This window comes from Diplotaxodon limnothrissa, linkage group LG7, assembly GCF_057381915.1.
Source record: "Diplotaxodon limnothrissa isolate DT_005_m linkage group LG7, D_limnothrissa_male_GT1.1, whole genome shotgun sequence".
Lineage (NCBI taxonomy): Eukaryota > Metazoa > Chordata > Actinopteri > Cichliformes > Cichlidae > Diplotaxodon > Diplotaxodon limnothrissa.
This window is the reverse complement of record NC_140602.1, coordinates 61,821,161-61,837,007: the sequence shown is the minus strand read 5'-3', so window position 1 is coordinate 61,837,007 and position 15,847 is coordinate 61,821,161.

The window sequence follows — 15,847 nt, the reverse complement described above, 5'->3', positions numbered from 1 at the left end:
GTGATCTGTCCACACAGCAGTGATGGTTACTAAAAATGGGCCCATGTATAAGTGTGTAGACATTTCCTAATGCATCATGGGTGATTTAACATAAATGATTCATTAAACACACATCTGTGAAAACATTTCTGATAATTTTCATGTAATATTATGTTAAAAGTAAATGTAAATTATTAATTAAAAGACAACTGTTTGAAACTGACCACAAACTTTTGAGCAGTAGTGTGTGTTGTATGCATGTGTCTGTCTGTATCTGACCAGAATTTTGTCATCAGTGTCAACAAAACGCTCATTTTTTTAGCTGTTTCTGTCATCAAAAATTGAGTTGGAGTGTTTTAACTCTGATGGCAATCTCTCCCTAACAAGTCCACTTTATTGCGTGCTCATTTTCTCCTATTAGTGGCTCATACGTACATAATTAGGAAACATGCATTAAGTCAGCGGTCCTCAACCTTTTTTGCGCAACGGACCGGTTTATGCCCGACAATATTTTCACATACCGGCCTTTAAGGTGTCGCGGATAAATACAACAAAACAAAACTAGTACCGGTACCGAAAAAAAGAAGATTTATTCATAACACACTTGAAAAGACCCAGGGACACCGAGTTAACGATAAAAACGATAACAAAATAACGCTGAAAACTGATAAAAACCCTGAAAACCATACATTTCACACCTGAGCCTCAACTCTCGTGGCCCGGTACCAAACGACTCACGGACCGGTACCGGTCCGAGGCCCGGGGGTTGGGGACCGCTGCATTAAGTGCACTAATTTCTCACACTTATCAGTGGCTCATGGTTGCTTAAGGCCTATGTCTGTACTTGACCACAGAGGCAGAGCATCATTCAACCTGCCAGCTGCCTATCTTGGGAGCTTTTCAAGGATGACAGACTCCACTTTCTCTGCAGCAAGACAGCTCATAACTTTTTTACAGTGTCTCCCTGTCCTCAGACTTCTATATATTCTTCTGTAATAGATAACTATACGCTATCATTGCAATCTACACTACAGCTCAAAAGTTTGAAGTCAATTTTCACCTGGTTTATAACCATGTGATCGGTCCACACAGCAGTGATGGTTACTAAAAATGGGCCCATGTATAAGTGTGTAGACATTTCCTAATGCATCATGGGTGATTTAACATAAATGATTCATTAAACACACATCTGTGAAAACATTTCTGATAATTTTCATGTAATATTATGTTAAAAGTAAATGTAAATTATTAATTAAAAGACAACTGTTTGAAACTGACCACAAACTTTTGAGCAGTAGTGTGTGTTGTATGCATGTGTCTGTCTGTATCTGACCAGGATTTTGTCATCAGTGTCAACAAAACGCTCATTTTTTTAGCTGTTTCTGTCATCAAAATTGAGTTGGAGTGTTTTAACTCTGATGGCAATCTCTCCCTAACAAGTCCACTTTATTGCGTGCTCATTTTCTCCTATTAGTGGCTCATACGTACATAATTAGGAAACATGCATTAAGTCAGCGGTCCTCAACCTTTTTTGCGCCACGGACCGGTTTATGCCCGACAATATTTTCACAGACCGGCCTTTAAGGTGTCGCGGATAAATACAACAAAATAAAACTAGTACCGGTACCGAAAAAAAGAAGATTTATTCATAACACACTTGAAAAGACCCAGGGACACCGAGTTAACGATAAAAACGATAACAAAATAACGCTGAAAACCGATAAAAACCCTGAAAACCATACATTTCACACCTGAGCCTCAACTCTCGCGGCCCGGTACCAAACGACTCACGGACCGGTACCGGTCCGAGGCCCGGGGGTTGGGGACCGCTGCATTAAGTGCACTAATTTCTCACACTTATCAGTGGCTCATGGTTGCTTAAGGCCTATGTCTGTACTTGACCACAGAGGCAGAGCATCATTCAACCTGCCAGCTGCCTATCTTGGGAGCTTTTCAAGGATGACAGACTCCACTTTCTCTGCAGCAAGACAGCTCATAACTTTTTTACAGTGTCTCCCTGTCCTCATACTTCTATATGTTCTTCTGTAATAGATAACTATACACTATCATTGCAGTCAATCTACACTACAGCTCAAAAGTTTGAAGTCAATTTTCACCTGTTTATAACCATGTGATCGGTCCACACAGCAGTGATGGTTACTAAAAATGGGCCCATGTATAAGTGTGTAGACATTTCCTAATGCATCATGGGTGATTTAACATAAATGATTCATTAAACACACATCTGTGAAAACATTTCTGATAATTTTCATGTAATATTATGTTAAAGTAAATGTAAATTATTAATTAAAAGACAACTGTTTGAAACTGACCACAAACTTTTGAGCAGTAGTGTGTGTTGTATGCATGTGTCTGTCTGTATCTGACCAGAATTTTGTCATCAGTGTCAACAAAACGCTCATTTTTTTAGCTGTTTCTGTCATCAAAATTGAGTTGGAGTGTTTTAACTCTGATGGCAATCTCTCCCTAACAAGTCCACTTTATTGCGTGCTCATTTTCTCCTATTAGTGGCTCATACGTATATAATTAGGAAACATGCATTAAGTCAGCGGTCCTCAACCTTTTTTGCGCCACGGACCGGTTTATGCCCGACAATATTTTCACAGACCGGCCTTTAAGGTGTCGCGGATAAATACAACAAAATAAAACTAGTACCGGTACCGAAAAAAAGAAGATTTATTCATAACACACTTGAAAAGACCCAGGGACACCGAGTTAACGATAAAACGATAACAAAATAACGCTGAAAACCGATAAAAACCCTGAAAACCATACATTTCACACCTGAGCCTCAACTCTCGCGGCCCGGTACCAAACGACTCACGGACCGGTACCGGTCCGAGGCCCGGGGGTTGGGGACCGCTGCATTAAGTGCACTAATTTCTCACGCTTATCAGTGGCTCATGGTTGCTTAAGGCCTATGTCTGTACTTGACCACAGAGGCAGAGCATCATTCAACCTGCCAGCTGCCTATCTTGGGAGCTTTTCAAGGATGACAGACTCCACTTTCTCTGCAGCAAGACAGCTCATAACTTTTTTACAGTGTCTCCCTGTCCACAGACTTCTATATATTCTTCTGTAATAGATAACTATACGCTATCATTGCAATCTACACTACAGCTCAAAAGTTTGAAGTCAATTTTCACCTGGTTTATAACCATGTGATCGGTCCACACAGCAGTGATGGTTACTAAAAATGGGCCCATGTATAAGTGTGTAGACATTTCCTAATGCATCATGGGTGATTTAACATAAATGATTCATTAAACACACATCTGTGAAAACATTTCTGATAATTTTCATGTAATATTATGTTAAAAGTAAATGTAAATTATTAATTAAAAGACAACTGTTTGAAACTGACCACAAACTTTTGAGCAGTAGTGTGTGTTGTATGCATGTGTCTGTCTGTATCTGACCAGGATTTTGTCATCAGTGTCAACAAAACGCTCATTTTTTTAGCTGTTTCTGTCATCAAAATTGAGTTGGAGTGTTTTAACTCTGATGGCAATCTCTCCCTAACAAGTCCACTTTATTGCGTGCTCATTTTCTCCTATTAGTGGCTCATACGTATATAATTAGGAAACATGCATTAAGTCAGCGGCCCTCAACCTTTTTTGCGCCACGGACCGGTTTATGCCCGACAATACTTTCACAGACCGGCCTTTAAGGTGTCGCGGATAAATACAACAAAATAAAACTAGTACCGGTACCGAAAAAAGGAAGATTTATTCATAACACACTTGAAAAGACCCAGGGACACCGAGTTAACGATAAAAACGATAACAAAATAACGCTGAAAACCGATAAAAACCCTGAAAACCATACATTTCACACCTGAGCCTCAACTCTCGCGGCCCGGTACCAAACGACTCACGGACCGGTACCGGTCCGAGGCCCGGGGGTTGGGGACCGCTGCATTAAGTGCACTAATTTCTCACACTTATCAGTGGCTCATGGTTGCTTAAGGCCTATGTCTGTACTTGACCACAGAGGCAGAGCATCATTCAACCTGCCAGCTGCCTATCTTGGGAGCTTTTCAAGGATGACAGACTCCACTTTCTCTGCAGCAAGACAGCTCATAACTTTTTTACAGTGTCTCCCTGTCCTCATACTTCTATATGTTCTTCTGTAATAGATAACTATACACTATCATTGCAGTCAATCTACACTACAGCTCAAAAGTTTGAAGTCAATTTTCACCTGTTTATAACCATGTGATCTGTCCACACAGCAGTGATGGTTACTAAAAATGGGCCCATGTATAAGTGTGTAGACATTTCCTAATGCATCATGGGTGATTTAACATAAATGATTCATTAAACACACATCTGTGAAAACATTTCTGATAATTTTCATGTAATATTATGTTAAAAGTAAATGTAAATTATTAATTAAAAGACAACTGTTTGAAACTGACCACAAACTTTTGAGCAGTAGTGTGTGTTGTATGCATGTGTCTGTCTGTATCTGATCAGGATTTTGTCATCAGTGTCAACAAAACGCTCATTTTTTTTAGCTGTTTCTGTCATCAAAATTGAGTTGGAGTGTTTTAACTCTGATGGCAATCTCTCCCTAACAAGTCCACTTTATTGCGTGCTCATTTTCTCCTATTAGTTGCTCATACGTATATAATTAGGAAACATGCATTAAGTCAGCGGTCCTCAACCTTTTTTGCGCCACGGACCGATTTATGCCCGACAATATTTTCACGGACCGGCCTTTAAGGTGTCGCGGATAAATACAACAAAATAAAACTAGTACCGGTACCGAAAAAAAGAAGATTTATTCATAACACACTTGAAAAGACCCAGGGACACCGAGTTAACGATAAAAACGATAACAAAATAACGCTGAAAACCGATAAAAACCCTGAAAACCATACATTTCACACCTGAGCCTCAACTCTCGCGGCCCGGTACCAAACGACTCACGGACCGGTACCGGTCCGAGGCCCGGGGGTTGGGGACCGCTGCATTAAGTGCACTAATTTCTCACACTTATCAGTGGCTCATGGTTGCTTAAGGCCTATGTCTGTACTTGACCACAGAGGCAGAGCATCATTCAACCTGCCAGCTGCCTATCTTGGGAGCTTTTCAGGGATGACAGACTCCACTTTCTCTGCAGCAAGACAGCTCATAACTTTTTTACAGTGTCTCCCTGTCCTCAGACTTCTATATATTCTTCTGTAATAGATAACTATACACTATCATTGCAATCTACACTACAGCTCAAACGTTTGAAGTCAATTTTCACCTGGTTTATAACCATGTGATCTGTCCACACAGCAGTGATGGCTACTAAAAATGGGCCCATGTATAAGTGTGTAGACATTTCCTAATGCATCATGGGTGATTTAACATAAATGATTCATTAAACACACATCTGTGAATACATTTCTGATAAACTTTGCCTAATTTTATGTTATAGCAAATATAATTTTAAAATTAAAACAAGAATGTTTGAATCTGACCACAAACTTTTGAGCAGTAGTGTGTGTTGTACGCATGTGTCTGTCTGTATCTGACCAGGATTTTGTCATCAGTTTCAACAAAACGCTCATTTTTTAGCTGTTTCTGTCATCAAAATTGAGTTGGAGTGTTTTAACTCTGATGGCAATCTCTCCCTAACAAGTCCACTTTATTGCGTGCTCATTTTCTCCTATTAGTGGCTCATACGTATATAAATAGGAATCATGCATTAAGTCAGTGGTCCTCAACCTTTTTTGCGCCACGGACCGGTTTATGCCCGACAATATTTTCACGGACCGGCCTTTAAGGTGTCGCGGATAAATACAACAAAATAAAACTAGTACCGGTACCGGAAAAAAAGAAGATTTATTCATAACACACTTGAAAAGACCCAGGGACACCGAGTTAACGATAAAAACGATAACAAAATAACGCTGAAAACCGATAAAAACCCTGAAAACCATACATTTCACACCTGAGCCTCAACTCTCGCGGCCCGGTACCAAACGACTCACGGACCGGTACCGGTCCGAGGCCCGGGGGTTGGGGACCGCTGCATTAAGTGCACTAATTTCTCACACTTATCAGTGGCTCATGGTTGCTTAAGGCCTATGTCTGTACTTGACCACAGAGGCAGAGAATCATTCAACCTGCCAGCTGCCTATCTTGGGAGCTTTTCAAGGATGACAGACTCCACTTTCTCTGCAGCAAGACAGCTCATAACTTTTTTACAGTGTCTCCCTGTCCTCATACTTCTATATGTTCTTCTGTAATAGATAACTATACACTATCATTGCAGTCAATCTACACTACAGCTCAAAAGTTTGAAGTCAATTTTCACCTGGTTTATAACCATGTGATCTGTCCACACAGCAGTGATGGTTACTAAAAATGGGCCCATGTATAAGTGTGTAGACATTTCCTAATGCATCATGGGTGATTTAACATAAATGATTCATTAAACACACATCTGTGAAAACATTTCTGATAATTTTCATGTAATATTATGTTAAAAGTAAATGTAAATTATTAATTAAAAGACAACTGTTTGAAACTGACCACAAACTTTTGAGCAGTAGTGTGTGTTGTATGCATGTGTCTGTCTGTATCTGACCAGGATTTTGTCATCAGTGTCAACAAAACGCTCATTTTTTTAGCTGTTTCTGTCATCAAAATTGAGTTGGAGTGTTTTAACTCTGATGGCAATCTCTCCCTAACAAGTCCACTTTATTGCGTGCTCATTTTCTCCTATTAGTGGCTCATACGTATATAATTAGGAAACATGCATTAAGTCAGCGGTCCTCAACCTTTTTTGCGCCACGGACCGGTTTATGCCCGACAATATTTTCACAGACCGGCCTTTAAGGTGTCGCGGATAAATACAACAAAATAAAACTAGTACCGGTACCGAAAAAAAGAAGATTTATTCATAACACACTTGAAAAGACCCAGGGACACCGAGTTAACGATAAAAACGATAACAAAATAACGCTGAAAACCGATAAAAACCCTGAAAACCATACATTTCACACCTGAGCCTCAACTCTCGTGGCCCGGTACCAAACGACTCACGGACCGGTACCGGTCCAAGGCCCGGGGGTTGGGGACCGCTGCATTAAGTGCACTAATTTCTCACACTTATCAGTGGCTCATGGTTGCTTAAGGCCTATGTCTGTACTTGACCACAGAGGCAGAGCATCATTCAACCTGCCAGCTGCCTATCTTGGGAGCTTTTCAAGGATGACAGACTCCACTTTCTCTGCAGCAAGACAGCTCATAACTTTTTTACAGTGTCTCCCTGTCCACAGACTTCTATATATTCTTCTGTAATAGATAACTATACACTATCATTGCAATCTACACTACAGCTCAAAAGTTTGAAGTCAATTTTCACCTGGTTTATAACCATGTGATCGGTCCACACAGCAGTGATGGTTACTAAAAATGGGCCCATGTATAAGTGTGTAGACATTTCCTAATGCATCATGGGTGATTTAACATAAATGATTCATTAAACACACATCTGTGAAAACATTTCTGATAATTTTCATGTAATATTATGTTAAAAGTAAATGTAAATTATTAATTAAAAGACAACTGTTTGAAACTGACCACAAACTTTTGAGCAGTAGTGTGTGTTGTATGCATGTGTCTGTCTGTATCTGACCAGAATTTTGTCATCAGTGTCAACAAAACGCTCATTTTTTTAGCTGTTTCTGTCATCAAAATTGAGTTGGAGTGTTTTAACTCTGATGGCAATCTCTCCCTAACAAGTCCACTTTATTGCGTGCTCATTTTCTCCTATTAGTGGCTCATACGTATATAATTAGGAAACATGCATTAAGTCAGCGGTCCTCAACCTTTTTTGCGCCACGGACCGGTTTATGCCCGACAATATTTTCACAGACCGGCCTTTAAGGTGTCGCGGATAAATACAACAAAATAAAACTAGTACCGGTACCGAAAAAAAAGAAGATTTATTCATAACACACTTGAAAAGACCCAGGGACACCGAGTTAACGATAAAAACGATAACAAAATAACGCTGAAAACCGATAAAAACCCTGAAAACCATACATTTCACACCTGAGCCTCAACTCTCGCGGCCCGGTACCAAACGACTCACGGACCGGTACCGGTCCGAGGCCCGGGGGTTGGGGACCGCTGCATTAAGTGCACTAATTTCTCACACTTATCAGTGGCTCATGGTTGCTTAAGGCCTATGTCTGTACTTGACCACAGAGGCAGAGCATCATTCAACCTGCCAGCTGCCTATCTTGGGAGCTTTTCAAGGATGACAGACTCCACTTTCTCTGCAGCAAGACAGCTCATAACTTTTTTACAGTGTCTCCCTGTCCTCATACTTCTATATGTTCTTCTGTAATAGACAACTATACGCTATCATTGCAATCTACACTACAGCTCAAAAGTTTGAAGTCAATTTTCACCTGTTTATAACCATGTGATCGGTCCACACAGCAGTGATGGTTACTAAAAATGGGCCCATGTATAAGTGTGTAGACATTTCCTAATGTATCATGGGTGATTTAACATAAATGATTCATTAAACACACATCTGTGAAAACATTTCTGATAATTTTCATGTAATATTATGTTAAAAGTAAATGTAAATTATTAATTAAAAGACAACTGTTTGAAACTGACCACAAACTTTTGAGCAGTAGTGTGTGTTGTATGCATGTGTCTGTCTGTATCTGACCAGGATTTTGTCATCAGTGTCAACAAAACGCTCATTTTTTTAGCTGTTTCTGTCATCAAAATTGAGTTGGAGTGTTTTAACTCTGATGGCAATCTCTCCCTAACAAGTCCACTTTATTGCGTGCTCATTTTCTCCTATTAGTGGCTCATACGTACATAATTAGGAAACATGCATTAAGTCAGCGGTCCTCAACCTTTTTTGCGCAACGGACCGGTTTATGCCCGACAATATTTTCACAGACCGGCCTTTAAGGTGTCGCGGATAAATACAACAAAACAAAACTAGTACCGGTACCGAAAAAAAGAAGATTTATTCATAACACACTTGAAAAGACCCAGGGACACCGAGTTAACGATAAAAACGATAACAAAATAACGCTGAAAACTGATAAAAACCCTGAAAACCATACATTTCACACCTGAGCCTCAACTCTCGTGGCCCGGTACCAAACGACTCACGGACCGGTATCGGTCCGAGGCCCGGGGGTTGGGGACCGCTGCATTAAGTGCACTAATTTCTCACACTTATCAGTGGCTCATGGTTGCTTAAGGCCTATGTCTGTACTTGACCACAGAGGCAGAGCATCATTCAACCTGCCAGCTGCCTATCTTGGGAGCTTTTCAAGGATGACAGACTCCACTTTCTCTGCAGCAAGACAGCTCATAACTTTTTTACAGTGTCTCCCTGTCCTCAGACTTCTATATATTCTTCTGTAATAGATAACTATACGCTATCATTGCAATCTACACTACAGCTCAAAAGTTTGAAGTCAATTTTCACCTGGTTTATAACCATGTGATCGGTCCACACAGCAGTGATGGTTACTAAAAATGGGCCCATGTATAAGTGTGTAGACATTTCCTAATGCATCATGGGTGATTTAACATAAATGATTCATTAAACACACATCTGTGAAAACATTTCTGATAATTTTCATGTAATATTATGTTAAAGTAAATGTAAATTATTAATTAAAAGACAACTGTTTGAAACTGACCACAAACTTTTGAGCAGTAGTGTGTGTTGTATGCATGTGTCTGTCTGTATCTGACCAGAATTTTGTCATCAGTGTCAACAAAACGCTCATTTTTTTAGCTGTTTCTGTCATCAAAATTGAGTTGGAGTGTTTTAACTCTGATGGCAATCTCTCCCTAACAAGTCCACTTTATTGCGTGCTCATTTTCTCCTATTAGTGGCTCATACGTATATAATTAGGAAACATGCATTAAGTCAGCGGTCCTCAACCTTTTTTGCGCCACGGACCGGTTTATGCCCGACAATATTTTCACAGACCGGCCTTTAAGGTGTCGCGGATAAATACAACAAAATAAAACTAGTACCGGTACCGAAAAAAAGAAGATTTATTCATAACACACTTGAAAAGACCCAGGGACACCGAGTTAACGATAAAACGATAACAAAATAACGCTGAAAACCGATAAAAACCCTGAAAACCATACATTTCACACCTGAGCCTCAACTCTCGCGGCCCGGTACCAAACGACTCACGGACCGGTACCGGTCCGAGGCCCGGGGGTTGGGGACCGCTGCATTAAGTGCACTAATTTCTCACGCTTATCAGTGGCTCATGGTTGCTTAAGGCCTATGTCTGTACTTGACCACAGAGGCAGAGCATCATTCAACCTGCCAGCTGCCTATCTTGGGAGCTTTTCAAGGATGACAGACTCCACTTTCTCTGCAGCAAGACAGCTCATAACTTTTTTACAGTGTCTCCCTGTCCACAGACTTCTATATATTCTTCTGTAATAGATAACTATACGCTATCATTGCAATCTACACTACAGCTCAAAAGTTTGAAGTCAATTTTCACCTGGTTTATAACCATGTGATCTGTCCACACAGCAGTGATGGTTACTAAAAATGGGCCCATGTATAAGTGTGTAGACATTTCCTAATGCATCATGGGTGATTTAACATAAATGATTCATTAAACACACATCTGTGAAAACATTTCTGATAATTTTCATGTAATATTATGTTAAAAGTAAATGTAAATTATTAATTAAAAGACAACTGTTTGAAACTGACCACAAACTTTTGAGCAGTAGTGTGTGTTGTATGCATGTGTCTGTCTGTATCTGACCAGGATTTTGTCATCAGTGTCAACAAAACGCTCATTTTTTTAGCTGTTTCTGTCATCAAAATTGAGTTGGAGTGTTTTAACTCTGATGGCAATCTCTCCCTAACAAGTCCACTTTATTGCGTGCTCATTTTCTCCTATTAGTGGCTCATACGTATATAATTAGGAAACATGCATTAAGTCAGCGGCCCTCAACCTTTTTTGCGCCACGGACCGGTTTATGCCCGACAATACTTTCACAGACCGGCCTTTAAGGTGTCGCGGATAAATACAACAAAATAAAACTAGTACCGGTACCGAAAAAAGGAAGATTTATTCATAACACACTTGAAAAGACCCAGGGACACCGAGTTAACGATAAAAACGATAACAAAATAACGCTGAAAACCGATAAAAACCCTGAAAACCATACATTTCACACCTGAGCCTCAACTCTCGCGGCCCGGTACCAAACGACTCACGGACCGGTACCGGTCCGAGGCCCGGGGGTTGGGGACCGCTGCATTAAGTGCACTAATTTCTCACACTTATCAGTGGCTCATGGTTGCTTAAGGCCTATGTCTGTACTTGACCACAGAGGCAGAGCATCATTCAACCTGCCAGCTGCCTATCTTGGGAGCTTTTCAAGGATGACAGACTCCACTTTCTCTGCAGCAAGACAGCTCATAACTTTTTTACAGTGTCTCCCTGTCCTCATACTTCTATATATTCTTCTGTAATAGATAACTATACACTATCATTGCAGTCAATCTACACTACAGCTCAAAAGTTTGAAGTCAATTTTCACCTGTTTATAACCATGTGATCTGTCCACACAGCAGTGATGGTTACTAAAAATGGGCCCATGTATAAGTGTGTAGACATTTCCTAATGCATCATGGGTGATTTAACATAAATGATTCATTAAACACACATCTGTGAAAACATTTCTGATAATTTTCATGTAATATTATGTTAAAAGTAAATGTAAATTATTAATTAAAAGACAACTGTTTGAAACTGACCACAAACTTTTGAGCAGTAGTGTGTGTTGTATGCATGTGTCTGTCTGTATCTGATCAGGATTTTGTCATCAGTGTCAACAAAACGCTCATTTTTTTTAGCTGTTTCTGTCATCAAAATTGAGTTGGAGTGTTTTAACTCTGATGGCAATCTCTCCCTAACAAGTCCACTTTATTGCGTGCTCATTTTCTCCTATTAGTTGCTCATACGTATATAATTAGGAAACATGCATTAAGTCAGCGGTCCTCAACCTTTTTTGCGCCACGGACCGATTTATGCCCGACAATATTTTCACGGACCGGCCTTTAAGGTGTCGCGGATAAATACAACAAAATAAAACTAGTACCGGTACCGAAAAAAAGAAGATTTATTCATAACACACTTGAAAAGACCCAGGGACACCGAGTTAACGATAAAAACGATAACAAAATAACGCTGAAAACCGATAAAAACCCTGAAAACCATACATTTCACACCTGAGCCTCAACTCTCGCGGACCGGTACCAAACGACTCACGGACCGGCACCGGTCCGAGGCCCGGGGGTTGGGGACCGCTGCATTAAGTGCACTAATTTCTCACACTTATCAGTGGCTCATGGTTGCTTAAGGCCTATGTCTGTACTTGACCACAGAGGCAGAGCATCATTCAACCTGCCAGCTGCCTATCTTGGGAGCTTTTCAGGGATGACAGACTCCACTTTCTCTGCAGCAAGACAGCTCATAACTTTTTTACAGTGTCTCCCTGTCCTCAGACTTCTATATATTCTTCTGTAATAGATAACTATACACTATCATTGCAATCTACACTACAGCTCAAACGTTTGAAGTCAATTTTCACCTGGTTTATAACCATGTGATCTGTCCACACAGCAGTGATGGCTACTAAAAATGGGCCCATGTATAAGTGTGTAGACATTTCCTAATGCATCATGGGTGATTTAACATAAATGATTCATTAAACACACATCTGTGAATACATTTCTGATAAACTTTGCCTAATTTTATGTTATAGCAAATATAATTTTAAAATTAAAACAAGAATGTTTGAATCTGACCACAAACTTTTGAGCAGTAGTGTGTGTTGTATGCATGTGTCTGTCTGTATCTGACCAGGATTTTGTCATCAGTTTCAACAAAACGCTCATTTTTTAGCTGTTTCTGTCATCAAAATTGAGTTGGAGTGTTTTAACTCTGATGGCAATCTCTCCCTAACAAGTCCACTTTATTGCGTGCTCATTTTCTCCTATTAGTGGCTCATACGTATATAAATAGGAATCATGCATTAAGTCAGTGGTCCTCAACCTTTTTTGCGCCACGGACCGGTTTATGCCCGACAATATTTTCACGGACCGGCCTTTAAGGTGTCGCGGATAAATACAACAAAATAAAACTAGTACCGGTACCGGAAAAAAAGAAGATTTATTCATAACACACTTGAAAAGACCCAGGGACACCGAGTTAACGATAAAAACGATAACAAAATAACGCTGAAAACCGATAAAAACCCTGAAAACCATACATTTCACACCTGAGCCTCAACTCTCGCGGCCCGGCACCAAACGACTCACGGACCGGCACCTTTCCGAGGCCCGGGGGTTGGGGACCGCTGCATTAAGTGCACTAATTTCTCACACTTATCAGTGGCTCATGGTTGCTTAAGGCCTATGTCTGTACTTGACCACAGAGGCAGAGCATCATTCAACCTGCCAGCTGCCTATCTTGGGAGCTTTTCAAGGATGACAGACTCCACTTTCTCTGCAGCAAGACAGCTCATAACTTTTTTACAGTGTTTCCCTGTCCTCAGACTTCTATATATTCTTCTGTAATAGATAACTATACACTATCATTGCAATCTACACTACAGCTCAAAGGTTTGAAGTCAGTTTTCACCTGTTTATAACCATGTGATCTGTCCACACAGCAGTGATGGTTACTAAAAATGGGCCCATGTATAAGTGTGTAGACATTTCCTAATGCATCATGGGTGATTTAACATAAATGATTCATTAAACAAACATCTGTGAAAACATTTCTGATAATTTTCATGTAATATTATGTTAAAAGTAAATGTAAATTATTAATTAAAAAGACGACAGTTTGAATCTGACCACAAACCTTTGAGCAGTAGTGTGTGTTGTATGCATGTGTCTGTCTGTATCTGATCAGGATTTTGTCATCAGTTTCAACAAGACGCTCATTTTTTAGCTGTTTCTATCATCAAAATTGAGTTGGAGTGTTTTAACTCTGATGGCAATCTCTCCCTAACAAGTCCACTTTATTGCGTGCTCATTTTCTCCTATTAGTGGCTCATAGGAGTCTAACTAATGAACTGTATGCATGTTTCCTAATCTGTCACACTTATCAGTGGCTCATGGTTGCTTAAGGCCTATGTCTGTACTTGACCACAGAGGCAGAGCATCATTCAACCTCAATTCAAATATTATTCCTTAAAACTTGCATAGATCACCAATTATGAATGACGATTGATTAAATATTAACTGGTGTATGGATTGCAACAATAATAGCGAGTGTGTAGATTATATTACCTTTCCTCAGTTTATCACATTAAATCTCAGCTTACTAGTGACCCAGCATTTTTCTAAGTACAGAAGCGCTAAACAACATCATTTTTTCAAGTAATATAAAAATCATCTTTATATATTACCTTTTTAAACATCCCATTTTTTTTCTAATGTCATTAAAACAATTTTGCACATTTGAATAACAGTAGTCAGACCTCCAGATCTTTTAAGCTTTCAGTTTTTTTCTCAGTGTCACACATGGATTACTTTTCGTCTCTTTCAATAAGAAAGTCAAATCTTCAAACCCTAATCATTCCAATATTTTTCATCTTCTGTTATATAATTGCAGTTAACCAGGGCTTAGCTACTCTGATCTACAGGAATTTTGGGGGTGTGGATACCCATTTTCTTTTTTTCACAGGTGCGGAGCCTTTTTCTACAAAATTACGAATAAACTGCATTTTTTAAAATTACCTTTAACATAAATGTAGACTGACAAGTAACTCAACCTTTAACACAGTGATCAGTAGAGAAGAAAGAAAATAACCCATTTCAAAATTTCTAGTTCAGATCAAAATTATTGTTCTGATTAAGGAAACAGTAAAACTGGCCACATTATTGTCCCGATCCTCCAATTTTCCCTTTCCAATGTGACTAAATAAAATGCAACTTTTTTTTTTAAAATAAAAGCAGTTGCACACCCAGATATTTCTTACAGTAAAAATCCTCCAACAACCTTTCAAAAGAAATTTTTTTGTCTTTCCTCAATTTTGAGACCAACTGAACCCACAAACCTGAAGCTGCAGACCCCAAACTAACCAAATTTAATGTTTCCTTAATCAGCACAGTAATTTTTAAGTCTTTATGTGTTATGTTTACTCACAGTTTTGATGCTTGCTTCTTCGACTTGACCCACGATTAGCTCTGCACCATCGCTCTGCTGTTTCCTCTCTCCTCATGCTTCTCCTTCGTGCGTCCTGTCCTCAAATATAATCCAACCTGCCTCCTTGTTTCCTCCTTGACTTGTATTCGCAAAATTTCCAGTTAAATTAAGAGTAATCCAGAAAAGTTTTCCTGCTTCAAAAGCTCTTCCAGTTGCCTGTCTTCTTGTCCTCCTTCAAATGTACATTTTATGAATTTGTATTTATTTGACTTCATATTGCCATGACAACATAACACAGAGCATCATGGTAAATTAAAGCAGGTGGTTCTGTCCGCTACAGAAATGCTGATAAACTCAATTTATTTGAGTTGTCTTAACTTAGAAAAACTAAGTAAGATGGAAGTTTTTCTTCTCAGTGTGGAAGGATGAAAGATGTGTTTTGAAAATGCCACGTCACTACCGTCCTCCTCCCTAGCACGGATCAGTCCGCATGTTCATGGTGCCAGCATTTTTTATGGAATATGTTGAGCAAACCTAGAAAAGCGTTAGCTCAAGGGATTATTGTTGTCATTGCTGTGGATCTTTACCTGATACACTGACTTGGTGAGTAAATGTTTACTCTTATTCAAACTGATTTTGTGGCTTCTC